At 37.9% G+C, this 12,287-nt stretch overlaps 1 pseudogene; it reads right to left on the minus strand.

The window, feature by feature from the left end:
* Positions 1 to 211: 211 nt before the first annotated feature.
* On the minus strand, positions 212 to 1,062 carry LOC149142511 (arogenate dehydratase 3 pseudogene; annotated as a pseudogene).
* Positions 1,063 to 12,287: the final 11,225 nt, after the last annotated feature.

The raw sequence follows: 12,287 nt of genomic DNA on the forward strand, positions 1-12,287 counted from the left end.
ACTAATATGGATAAGTTGCTAATTTTCAACCCGTGCATGCCAACTGAGCACTGCAGGAACCTCTGGAATGAAATCTCCTTGACAGGACACCAAGGATAAATAAGCAGAGGCCAAAATGTTTGTTTGCCTCAGCCATGAAGTAGGGCAGTGGAAAAACAATGTGCTTCACAAGGGTAGAAACCTTTGAAGTTTAAACCAATGATCTGTAAGCCTATGAAACTATAGGATGATTCACGGGGGTCGTATCAATTGGATAGCTACCCAGTACTCAGAGGAATGTTGCAAACTCCTGTAGGTGAGTTAATGCATTTTGTGCTCGTAGATCAATCATAGAGGCTTCAAAGTCAACATATAATAGATAGTCAAAGTATTTTGCAGTCCCATTGTTCCTATCATCAACCGCCCTCAATGGCCGCTTTCTCTGGGGTCTACCTTCAATCTTGATTAAATTGATATTTCTAAAAGCAAATATAGCAAGTGCCTTGAAAATCTCCCCAGGTCTATCCTCAACAGTGAATACAATGCTTGTCTTGAAAGGTCTGTCAGTTCGTGGAATTATTGGATCCCTGGTTAACATCAAGAAGCGAGTAACATTGTAAAAATCATCCTGGATCCCATTTAAAAGAATATCAAGGCCATAAATCTCTACAGCTTGAGCACTTGCAACAACTCTTGTATCTCTGTAATTATGGGTGGCTATAAACTTAGCAGCACTTGCTGTGTCATCCACATTTTCCAGTGCAACACCCAACTCGGTTAAAGCCTTCTCGCATTTAGCAAGAGCCTGGGGATGACTCACAACAAGAGAATAATGGAGTTTCTTGGGAAATTGGTGACAAGATGCATGTTTTCTGTAAGAAACAGAATGTAGATGGCAGGGAGAATACTGTACAAACTCTTCACAACTTGACTGAAGAGGAAGCTGTCAAATTCAATGAAACTTGGGAAACGCATGCAGCAAGTTCTCTCCCTGGATCAAGAAGTAGATCAAGGATGCTGGAAGGCAATGGTAGTGGATCATCTAGCAAACCTCAACTTCACTTGCCCTCTACTAAAGGTCATTCATATGCACAACCTGGAGTTAGGTGATATTAAGATCTTTTGTTGTTTAAGAGGTTACATGAATGTGTCTATCAGGTCCTTTAGAGAATGGACACTAAGTTGGTGATGAGATAGAGTAACCAAAGAAACACCTAAGAAGAATATGAGATTTCTCTTGTTCGTGTTCATGGTGCTGCTCTAGAAGATGATTATGATAAATGGTTTCTGTATTAAATGCTATGTTTGTTTAGGTTACTAGATATGAATGATATCCCTTTTCTGATACCCTGGGGTTGCCCCTAGTGCTTGAGAAAGGCCAAATCACGTCATTGTCACTTGGAAGGTACAATGGACTTCACTGTGATTAGATTTAATTTAGGTCTTGTCAAATTTTCCATTTTTGTTGTCAATTGTTTCATGCTTTTAGGGTTGATTTTTGATTTTTTGGGGCTGGTTTCGGTGTTGTGGTTGTGGAGAAAAAACTTCTTCTATGGAAAGTTGTGTTTTTCTATAAAATAAAGTTTGCAACTCACTAGATTTACTCATAGCCCAAAATAATTGAAGCTTCTTGTTTGAGCGATATCTTGGAAAGACAAATCTTAGGTGTTATTGATTTGCTTGCAGACATCTCTTTGAATAACTAGAAATTACCTTAAATGCTGCTATATATAAACCCTGTGACCTTGTTTTTCTCACACATGCTTAAGATATAGACCCCCAAAATTGATTTTCTATGCTTTTATGGGTCATACTTTATTTTTTTGTATGCATTTTGAAAATTTGTTTACACAATTTGAATTTTTGTTGCCCCCAAATACTACCTAAACTGGCTTTCTCTATTCAACAATCCTTTTTGTGATTAGGAATAATTGGAAATATCATTCTTTTCCCTCAATCATTTATATATATTTCTGGAATTGAGAATTATAGTCGAACATGTATTGTCATTGATGTCATTGAAAGATCAATATCGTGAAGGTTGTAGCATGAAGTTGTCACCATTTTATTTTATCAATTAGAATATGAGAAATTGAGATCGTAATTGTCTAGGAATCACTTATATCAACCTGTTGCACACCTCCCTCAATAAAGTGGCAACAATATTGGAGAGCCCTTAATTTAGGGGTATACATGAAATATTTGGGATGAGGTTACCAAATGGTGAGTGACGCAGTTTGTAGCTGTCTTTTCTTCCTTTTTAATGATCTATCAAAGTCGAAGTAGGTGTTGTTGAGTTGATCTCTATATCTCTATGTTTGCATTATTTTGTTGGTACGAAATCATAGTCAATTTCTAAACATTCCTACAATAGCTACAGTAACATCTTCAGTGTAAAATTATTTACCCTAGGTCATATATTCAAAAACTTACAACATATGAAACAAACAAAATACATATTTCAATTCTCCTCAAAATATTAGGCATGCATGGAAACTTTGACATTTTCAGAGAAACTCCCAAACAACAACTTCATGGGAAAACCTTGCAACCCTAAATTTGACATATTTTCCTGCATCCCCCAAATAGCAGTTTGATGGTGAAATCTTACAACCCCAAACAGATCTACCTTTCTTCATGTCTCCTTCAAACAGAAGACCTTAATCCACTTTGTGCAATGTTCATCAATCTTTGATATTTTCATCTATAGCTTTGGCTCCAACATTCCCTCAATCAATCTTATCATAATCTGCTGAGGTATCTTTAGTGGTTGCAACCATTGCAACATATTTGGCTACAACTTCTTCAAGAGGGGGGTGATCAAACTTGCAAGTTGCACCATACTTGCAAGTTCCAGTTTTCATATAGAACAGGCATGTAGCCTCACCCTCTCGTCTTGGGAAGCCTGCAAGAGTCAACTTCATAAGTTGTTGAGCATGACCTTTGTCAAGTGCTCCTAGGGGAGGATGGTCAAATTTATAGTTTACACCATATTTGCAAATCTGCAATTTGATTTCTTCCAGCCACGTCCTTCCTCAACGAGCATTGCCTGCCTTACTGCCTAACTTCGTACACCTACCTGGTCCTCCTAGGCATGCACATATTGAACTTGAATCAACTCAATCATTAGGTTTAGCCTGACTTGGTTTGTGATATGTGTAGTGACCAATCCCATCTGACCTCGATTTTCATATACATTTCCTTTTTTTTTCTCATAATCCATTTCTAATTATTGGGTTTTTGGATGATAAAGAATTGGGTTGGGTGGAACATGTTCCCATATCCAAACCATCACAAAATATCCCCCACCTCAAGTTGGTGGTGTAGGAAGTGCACATGCCTTTACTATTGATACATTAACATTAACATTAGCACTATACATAATAAAACCTGAGGTTAGTCTGAATAGAACTTAGTTGCTTGCATTCCATTTTGGTGTATATACATGTTTCTTTGTAAGTAAGTAAGTGTGGTGGGGTTATCCCACAGACCAAGGGGGGAGAAATGGAGGTACGAAACTCCTAGGGGGAGGAACTATTTAGGGGCCCAACCTCAGAGAGGCAACAACACTAACTAAGAAGGTAAGAAAGAAGAATATTAGATCTCACTCAAAATTCAACAAACTTAACAATTTTCAGGATTTAAGAATTTTAAAGGAGGGCTTGGTTGGTTTGCTTTGTTTGAATCTCCCAACCCTGATTTTAAACTTCACATGTGTTTTTAGGGTGGTTTTGGATTTTTATTTTCAATTTTGATTTGTATTTCATTCTTTTTATTTTTAAATTATTTGTGGTAGTTGAAGGAGGTTGTGCTTTCTATTTTTTCCAATATCAGAGAGTAGAGATAAAATTTCTATAAAAGAGAGATAGAATGACACAGATACAAGTCCAACTCCAAAAATTTGTTGTTTCACAACAACAATAGGCTATTGGGAATGACAACAACAATCTACCTAATCAATTCCTATCAACGTTTCTATATGTGGGGAATCTAGACCTTAGTGTTACTGATGGCCAAATTTATGGGCTCTTCCAGTAGATTGGTCTCGTTCTCTCTGTTCGCATCTACAGAGATATCAACACCAAGAGTTTTCTTGGATACGCCTATATCAATTATGGCATTGCTAAAAATTCCAGCAAGGCTTGAGATTTGTTGAATTTTATGCCTCTTAATGTAAAGCCCATTCAGATAATGTATTCACATCATGATCCCAGCATCCGCAAGAGTGGATCAACGAACATGTTTATTAAGAATCTTCACAAAGTAATAGACATTAAAGTTCTCTATGATACTTTCTCTGTGTTTGGGTCTATTCTCTCTTGTAAGATTGCAACAGATGTATTAGGACAATCTAAAGGATATGGATTTGTGCAATTTTCCTACTAAAATGTCAATGAGTAATTTGGAGCCCCATTCAACGTCTAGTGAATAGATTTTATTCCTGATGCAAAGTTGGATCCTTTTTGTTGAAGCTCCATCCTTTTTACATATATATGTTTATGCCACAACGTCCCTGGTAGTATGTCCTTTCAGGGATAGTGGTAAAGCTTATTTGATGTAATGCTTACTGTATACTTTTGGAGAGATGGAAATTGGATCACATCCACCTTAGTTGCACTGAGAAAGAGTTGAGGTCCATGCTAATAGCCTGGACATGGGTGGGCATTGTAGTGTTTGTATGTCGATGTGATGGGACATTAAATATAAACAATGCATTGACTACATGAATATGATGTTCGCACACACCCATCTATATTCATGTTTGATATTGACCGGGGGTTCCTAAGCTTGAGGATCTATCAAATGCACACAAATCACCGAGTTCTGAAATATATAAATAGGAGATATGCAACTTCAATCTTCACAAACTGGGAAGTGCATCTCAGACTCAGGTCTATATAGATTTGTGCTTTATGTAGGGGCAGTAGAGCATGACACACATCCAAATTATTGACCCATTTATGGGAGTTGTTGGGTCTATTAATCATGAGGAGATAGGAATTGATTTTGGAACCAAATGGCAAGAAGAGAAACTACAACAAGACCATGAAGCAAGATTCCTATGCATTGTTTAGTGGGTCTCTAACACCCAAAAAATGTGGCAGTGTTGGTGTTTGGGTCTTTAGATGTATTTATTTCTAGAAATTTAGGATATAATGATTGTAATCTTTGTGTACAAGGGAACAAGCCTACCTCTATGTAACAAAGATAGAGATAATGTTCTCAGAGGAGCCTTAGTATGCTTGTGGCATTAATCATTGGTTAGAAACCATGGTTTGGAACTATGTGTTGCATTAAATATTAAAGGAGGAGCTAATAAATAAAGGGATTGTGTTTATGATGCCACATGTTGTGTATTCATGTTCATTTTGTAGAATTTTTCTACGAATCAGCTAGATTTGATACCATGTAGAAATTCCCACATGTAGATCACCTGGTAATGCAACATACTAAAGAAAAAAACTTGATCTACTTCTACAAACAATTTAGTGGAAGCTTAATCGAACATGAGCAACATCAATAAGAACACATATACCTGATAAGAAGAAATCAATCACACATAACACAGAAGATATAACCTAGGGAAAGCCTCAGCCTAAAACCCCACTCTCTGTATTATCATACATAGGATTTATGCAAAGCCTTAGCTCTCACGGCTAGCCAGCTCTCAATGCAATCCTCCTGGATGCTCACAGGCAATCAAGACTTCTCCTAAGCCTTCTCCTCTGCCTCCAAGCCTCCTATTTCCTTGTGTAGTTTTTCTTGGGTGATCCTCCTGTTACCAAGTGTAACACTGATCTCACACCCTGTAAAACTACACAATCCTCAAGAACCTTGATCCTTCTACTTGTATGATTTTCCTTTATAGGAAAAATCCATCCAACTGTTAGTACACTATCCCTTCTTTAATCTCAACTGGGTCTCTGTCTGAACCGACATGCATGATTTATTCATGAGAGTATCTTCAGTTATCTGAAGTGTAGTAGTTATATGCAAGCATGCATTAACTAACTGAACTTACTTAATTTAAACAAACTATTTAAATCAAATATAACTGGACTTGACTCAGTTAACTGAGCCAACTAATTACTACTCAAATTAGAACTCATCCTTATCTCTTTAACTAATGGATAAATTCGTCAATTAATAGATAAACTGTTGCATGTCCTGACATAGACTTCATGTTTGATTTTCCTTAAGTAATTAACTCAAGATGAATTAATTAATTAATTTTCAAACTGTTATTAATATAAAATTTGAATTTTACTTCGTATTTCTAGTCTAGGGACTGACTAAAATAGGAATCCATGGTGAATTGCTAAAAATATAACTTCTATTTTTAGCACTTCCATTTTTCATTTCCTGTTGCCCAATCCAACACTGGTACCCAAACTGCTATTTTTAGCAGTGTTATTTTTAGCACTTCTATTTTTAGCATTTCTTGTTTCCATTTTCAACACTTCCTCTCAACAAGAAAGGCATTCAACTCGAACCCAATCTTGTACCTCTGGAATGTTCTGCATGCAACACTTCTACCAGGTGTGGTTGCTCCAGTAACTCTAGGAACAAAAAAAAAAACTCCCACTGACCTCTCTGTTGGGCTAGAAACATACTCTGATGCTGAAGCTCTACCTGCTGCTGACAAGTGCTCCCTCTCTAACCTCTAAGTTGCTGCAACACTCCATGCATCTCGCACCATTGCACACCTCTCTATGCCAACCTACAATGGTGCAACACTCTTATGCCTCTCGCATCACCGCAGCCTCCTAGCTCTACACAGTCCTAGGAGTCCTTCGCTGTAGCTCTCTCTGTCGCTCTATCCACATCTATCTCTACCCAATCAGTCAGTCCTGCTACTCCTCATTGGGACTCCTGTAGCAAATTCAAATCAAAGAGGCTGAGTACCTCAAGGATCCTGCCCCTCCTCCTTGGGACGATCACTCCACATCGCCCCACCTCCTACCTGGAGGTATGGCTGCATGTGATCCCTCTGCCCACCTGGCTCGAAGTTTCCCCCTACTGGAGGTCTCTGCATGAGTGGATGCCTCCACTATGTCTCCTCTCAGCTTCCCCAGTTGTGGCTGCTCCACAACCTCCTGAAGCTACTTCACCAATTGTGGCTCCTCCACAATTGTCTGAGACTTCATCTGGCGCTGCATGTTGAGAGGTAATGTACTCTCCCTCTCAACCACCAAGTATCTAACATTTTCCTTGCTCCTCAAGGCTTTGCATGCATCTTGTACCTCAAGTGCATACAGGTTCTTGGCTAGCACACCAATCTGTTTCCACTTTCCTGTCATCACGAATTTTTTTGGAAAAAGAGTTGATTTTAAATCAGCGATATCTCCCTCATCCGAACTCCGATTCAGCCGATTTGTTTTTTGAATTTGGGTCTTTTTCCACAAGGAATCCAAATATGCTATTTGTTTCTAAAAATTTTGTATAGAAATTTTTAGATTTGCTCTACAAACTCTCGGCCCAAAACTCAAAACTCTGAAATCTCGTCTCAGTATACGGTTCTCTCCTTTGATCACCTTTGCTCCGATACCATGTAGAATTTTGTAGAGTTTTTCCTATAAATCAGATAGCTTTGATACCATGTATAACTTTTTCTACAAATCAGCTAGCTCTAATACCATGTAGAATTTTTCTACAAATCATCTAGCTCTGATACCATGTAGAAATTCCCAGCTATAGATCACCTAGTAATGCAATATACTAAAGAAAAACACTTGATCTACTTCTACAAACAATTTAGCTGAAGCTTAATCAAACATGAGCAACATCAATAAGAACACATATAACTGATAAGAAGGAATCAATCACACATAACACAGAAGATATAACCTGGGGAAAGCCTCAGCCTAAAACCCCACTCTATGTATTATCATACATAGGATTTATACAAAGCCTTAGCTCTCACACAGCTAGCCAGCTCTCAATACAATCCTCATAGATGAAGGTGGAAATACATCAGGATTACACAAAGCCTTAGCTCTCATAGCTAGCCAGATATCAGTGCAATCCTCCTGGATGCTCACAGGCAATCAAGACTTCTCCTAAGCCTTCTCCTCTGCCCTCCAAGCCTCCTATTTCCTTGCGTAGTTTTTCCTGGGTGATCCTCCTGTTACCAAGTGTAACACTAATCTCACACCCTGTAAAACTACACAATCCTCAAGGAACCTTGATCCTTCTGCTTGGATGATTTTCCTTTATAGGAAAAATCCATCCAACGGATAGTACATTGCCCTTCTTTGATCTCAACTGGGTCTCTGTCTGAACTGACATGCATGAGTTATTCATGAGAGAATCTTCAGTTATCTGAAGTGCAACAGTTATATGCAAGCATGCATTAACTAACTGAACTTACTTAATTTAAACAAACTGTTTAAATCAAATATAACCGGACTTGACTCAGTTAACTGAGCCAACTAATTACTACTCAAATTAGAACTCATCCTTATCTCTTTAACCGATGGATAAATTCCTTAATTAATAGATAAATTGTTGCATGTCCTCACATAGACTTCATGTTTGATTTTCCTTAACTAATTAACTCAAGATGAATTAATTAATTAATTTTCAAACTACTGTTAATATAAAATTTGAATTTTACTTCCTATTTCTAGTCCAGGGACTGACTAAAATAGAAATCCACACTGAACTGCTAAAAATAGAACTTCTATTTTTAGCACTCCCATTTTTCATTCCCTGTTGCCCAATCCAACACTGGTACCCAAACTGCTATTTTAGCACTTCTACTTTTATCATTTCTTGTTGCCATTTTCAACACATTTATGATATGCTATAATTAGGTATTAAATATCTCTTGATTCCTCCAATTATAATGTTGTGTGGCAGAATGTAATTCTTAGTTGCTAATAACACTTTTTCAGATCTTGAGAAGTATTATTGGACTTACCTATGAGCTAGAATAGGGTGTGTAAATCTACACATGTGCAGACTGGAGGTGTCTTCATCAGTTTTGCAGATATGTGCCTGTAGAAGCCAGAGGATCCACACCCATTTGGAGTCAGTTCCAAATTTTTCTAGTGTACAGTAAAAAATTTGCATCAGTTTTGATATTAGAGCAACCCCAAAAACATCCCAGAGGGGAATCCATTTGAACTGGGAAAGGAGAAGCATGAGGAATGTTGGATTTAGAATGACGTGAATGATCACTGTGAAGACGAATGGTAATCAAAGCCCAATTCCAGTAGGATGAGTTGAAAGATGAATAGGATAATGTGAGAATAATTGTTAGAGGTGTTGATCCCACATAAAGTTAGCATCCTTGGGCTCATGTAAGTATCAAAATATTATCTTCTGATCTGCATTTCTTCTTGTTTAGTTTATTTTATTAGTAGGAGTAATAAAGAATTTTCCACTACTACAAAAATTTTGTGGATCCATGCATTGCCACAAAATTCACGCATTTCTATAGAATTGATGCACTGCTACAGAATTGCTAAAGACAAATGCATGGGAAGTTATTGGGACTGTCAAAGGGAGATTCACCATGCACTACCCCTGGGAATTCATTGAGACAACTCAGGAGGAGGTGAAGTGCCACTAAGATTGTTGGACTACCACGTGAAATTAATAGTTTGAGGGTCAATTGTAAATCTAGTGAATTAACTAAAGAGAGTTTAGTTCCAACAATTTTCAATGGGAGAAGAGAAGGTTCAACTCCAATTATGAAACATGATAGAAGGTTCAACTCCAATTCTAAAACAATATACAATGTTCAACTCCATCTCTAAAATATAATAAGGGGTTCAGCTCCAATGAACTAAAAGAAGAAGAATAAAATGAATACCAGCTCATGTTTAGGGAAGTCTAAGACTGATTGGCAGTTTGATCATGCTAGTCTAAAATAATATGAATTGTTGAGAGACTACAACCTCTAGATTGCATTTCACAAGCTCAAATAAATATATTATTCAATAAGGGGTTAGGTTGTCCTTTTATTTTATGTTATTTCCATTATTAATTATATCATATTTAGTTTTGTAGCATCTGTATATTGTGGCTTCTTAAGTACACTACTTTTGTGGTCGTTGCACTCTGCGAGTGCCAATCTAGTTATGTCGATGTATTAGGGAATTATAGAACCATATCATGCATGGAAGGTTAAACTTTGGTTCAAAATTTGCAGAATTATTAGAACTAATTCTCTCTTGAAAGTTGGTTTCCACAAGATCAATTCTTGTGCAATTGTGGTAGCAAGGAAACAGGTAGAGGGTTGTTTCAACTTGAATTTACTAGAAGAAGAGTGGTGGGAGGTAGTGTAGAAAGAAAATGAGTTCCTAATAGATATAAAGACTCTACCCTCTTTATATTTAGGGACTCCACCAGCCCTTGCCAACCCAAGGTTACATCTGGTTGCTACGTTAAAGTGAAGTTTAATCATCTCATCCTTAGGATATGATGAAGTAACATATGGTGTCGCATATATGGATATGCAAGTAAGCATTGTCCAAACTATCCCTAAGGTTGGTAGTGTGCAAGAAGCACCCAAAAGAGTGGTCTGAATATGAGAATGGAGCAGCTGAATGCTTTGGATGCTCTCAAAGCCATTAGTGGGAATTTCAAAACATTTCATTTCTACAACGAAGCCCATGGGTATGGTCGCCTGAAACCTGTAAGTAGTTCTTATGAAATCATGGTTGTAAATTTGTAATCCACAATCTACTTGCATTTTGTAGGAAGTACAATAGATATATCCAATTATAAGTTTTATTTTCCAATGTTCCTTAATTTAGGCCCTCCAATTGTAGGGTTGCTAGTATTAAAATTTAATTAGATATGATAGATTTTATCTTCCATGCATTTGTGGAATGATTTAATAATTTCCTTACTTACATTCTACTTGTGGATATATAGGTCAATTTATACACTTGGTCGTGAGTTCATATGTTAGTGTGTCACTCTCTTAGATCATTTTATAGTGTATCATGTGGATTATGCACTGAGGACGATGTTGCATAGGGGAACTTGTCCCTACTTTTGGGATGCATCCTCTGGATTTTTCCGCCCTTGTTGTGGGGAAAAGTATCCAACACGGAATGACCCTATCCCACTCTAAGGGTGATAGTTCCTTAGCAACAGCTGAAGCAAAGCTATCTAAAGTTACTTCTTTATGACATGCAAGAGATGAAAGGAAGAGATCCACTTACCGATGTCTTGCGCAAATGGTCGATCCAATCTCCTCTATTTGCCGCTTGCTCCCAGCTCCAAGTCTTCTCACGGGCCCAGCTACACGAGATCCTGCGAACAAGACAAGAAAAGGAAACTACAAGAAGCATGCATTCATAATTGATTCAAGGATTAGCATAAATCAAATACGCAAGTAAGACAATACACCATTGAAACACATGCGAATAGAAGAACCTCAAATGCTTTATTAATATAAGGAAGTAAGGTTCAGGCGGTGATACAACCGTGAGAGGTCCAATCCAGCATCACCTTCCCGACGGAAAGAAATCTCCTCTTCACCTCCCTCAAGCAATCACCCAATACTCACAACTGTAAACCAACAGCAATTCTTTGCACAAAATTCCGGCCTGCAGATCCCATGGGATGAGATCCTTATATAGAGTTTTGGAGTGAAGATAAGTCAGCTTGATGTGTGACTTGTTGTCCTCTTCAACTCCAGTTGTTCTTCAGTCCTTGAGTCCACTCGGAGTTTCTACCTTCCACTTGGAGTTTTAGAACCTCTTTACTCATCATTAGGCGAATCTTCTGATCCAAGTGTCATTTTGGAAGCTTCCTGGGCACTGGCACATTGAGAAAAGATTCCTCCACATGTCAAAGTACGCCCAGCGCAGGTAGCCTTTGTTGCACTTGCTATGCAGCGCAGGTACACCATGGAGCTTTTGTCATTCAGTGCAGATGCTTAGTGGAGCAGCTGCTTTGATCCAAAATTGACCTGTTTTTGAGTGTTTTTCAGTGGAGAACTGATTTGCAGTGCTGTGGTTTGCTGACCTTGTTCCTCTAAGGGTAAGAACAACATGTTTAGGGACTTTGGATCCCTCAGATTATTGACATTTCATGCTCTATGCTGTAAGGCACAAAAATGTCTATAACAGTTGCCCCCTAAAGTATGAGGTCGTTTATCGGGTGAAATGCTTTATTAGGAGGATCCGAAGTTCATTCAATCGTCGGGAGGTGACCTGTAACAAAATACAATACAATACATTATCTTTTCATACTTTCTTTTCATGATCTAGCTGATGCGGGCATTTCCCATGCTCAGCTTTATAAATACATTTGTTGTACATAAACAGACGATCGTCTGATAATAG

This window comes from Pinus tabuliformis, chromosome X (assembly GCF_031772625.1).
Source record: "Pinus tabuliformis cultivar Carrire ecotype Pingquan chromosome X, CPIR1, whole genome shotgun sequence".
In the NCBI taxonomy this organism is placed as follows: Eukaryota; Viridiplantae; Streptophyta; class Pinopsida; order Pinales; family Pinaceae; genus Pinus; species Pinus tabuliformis.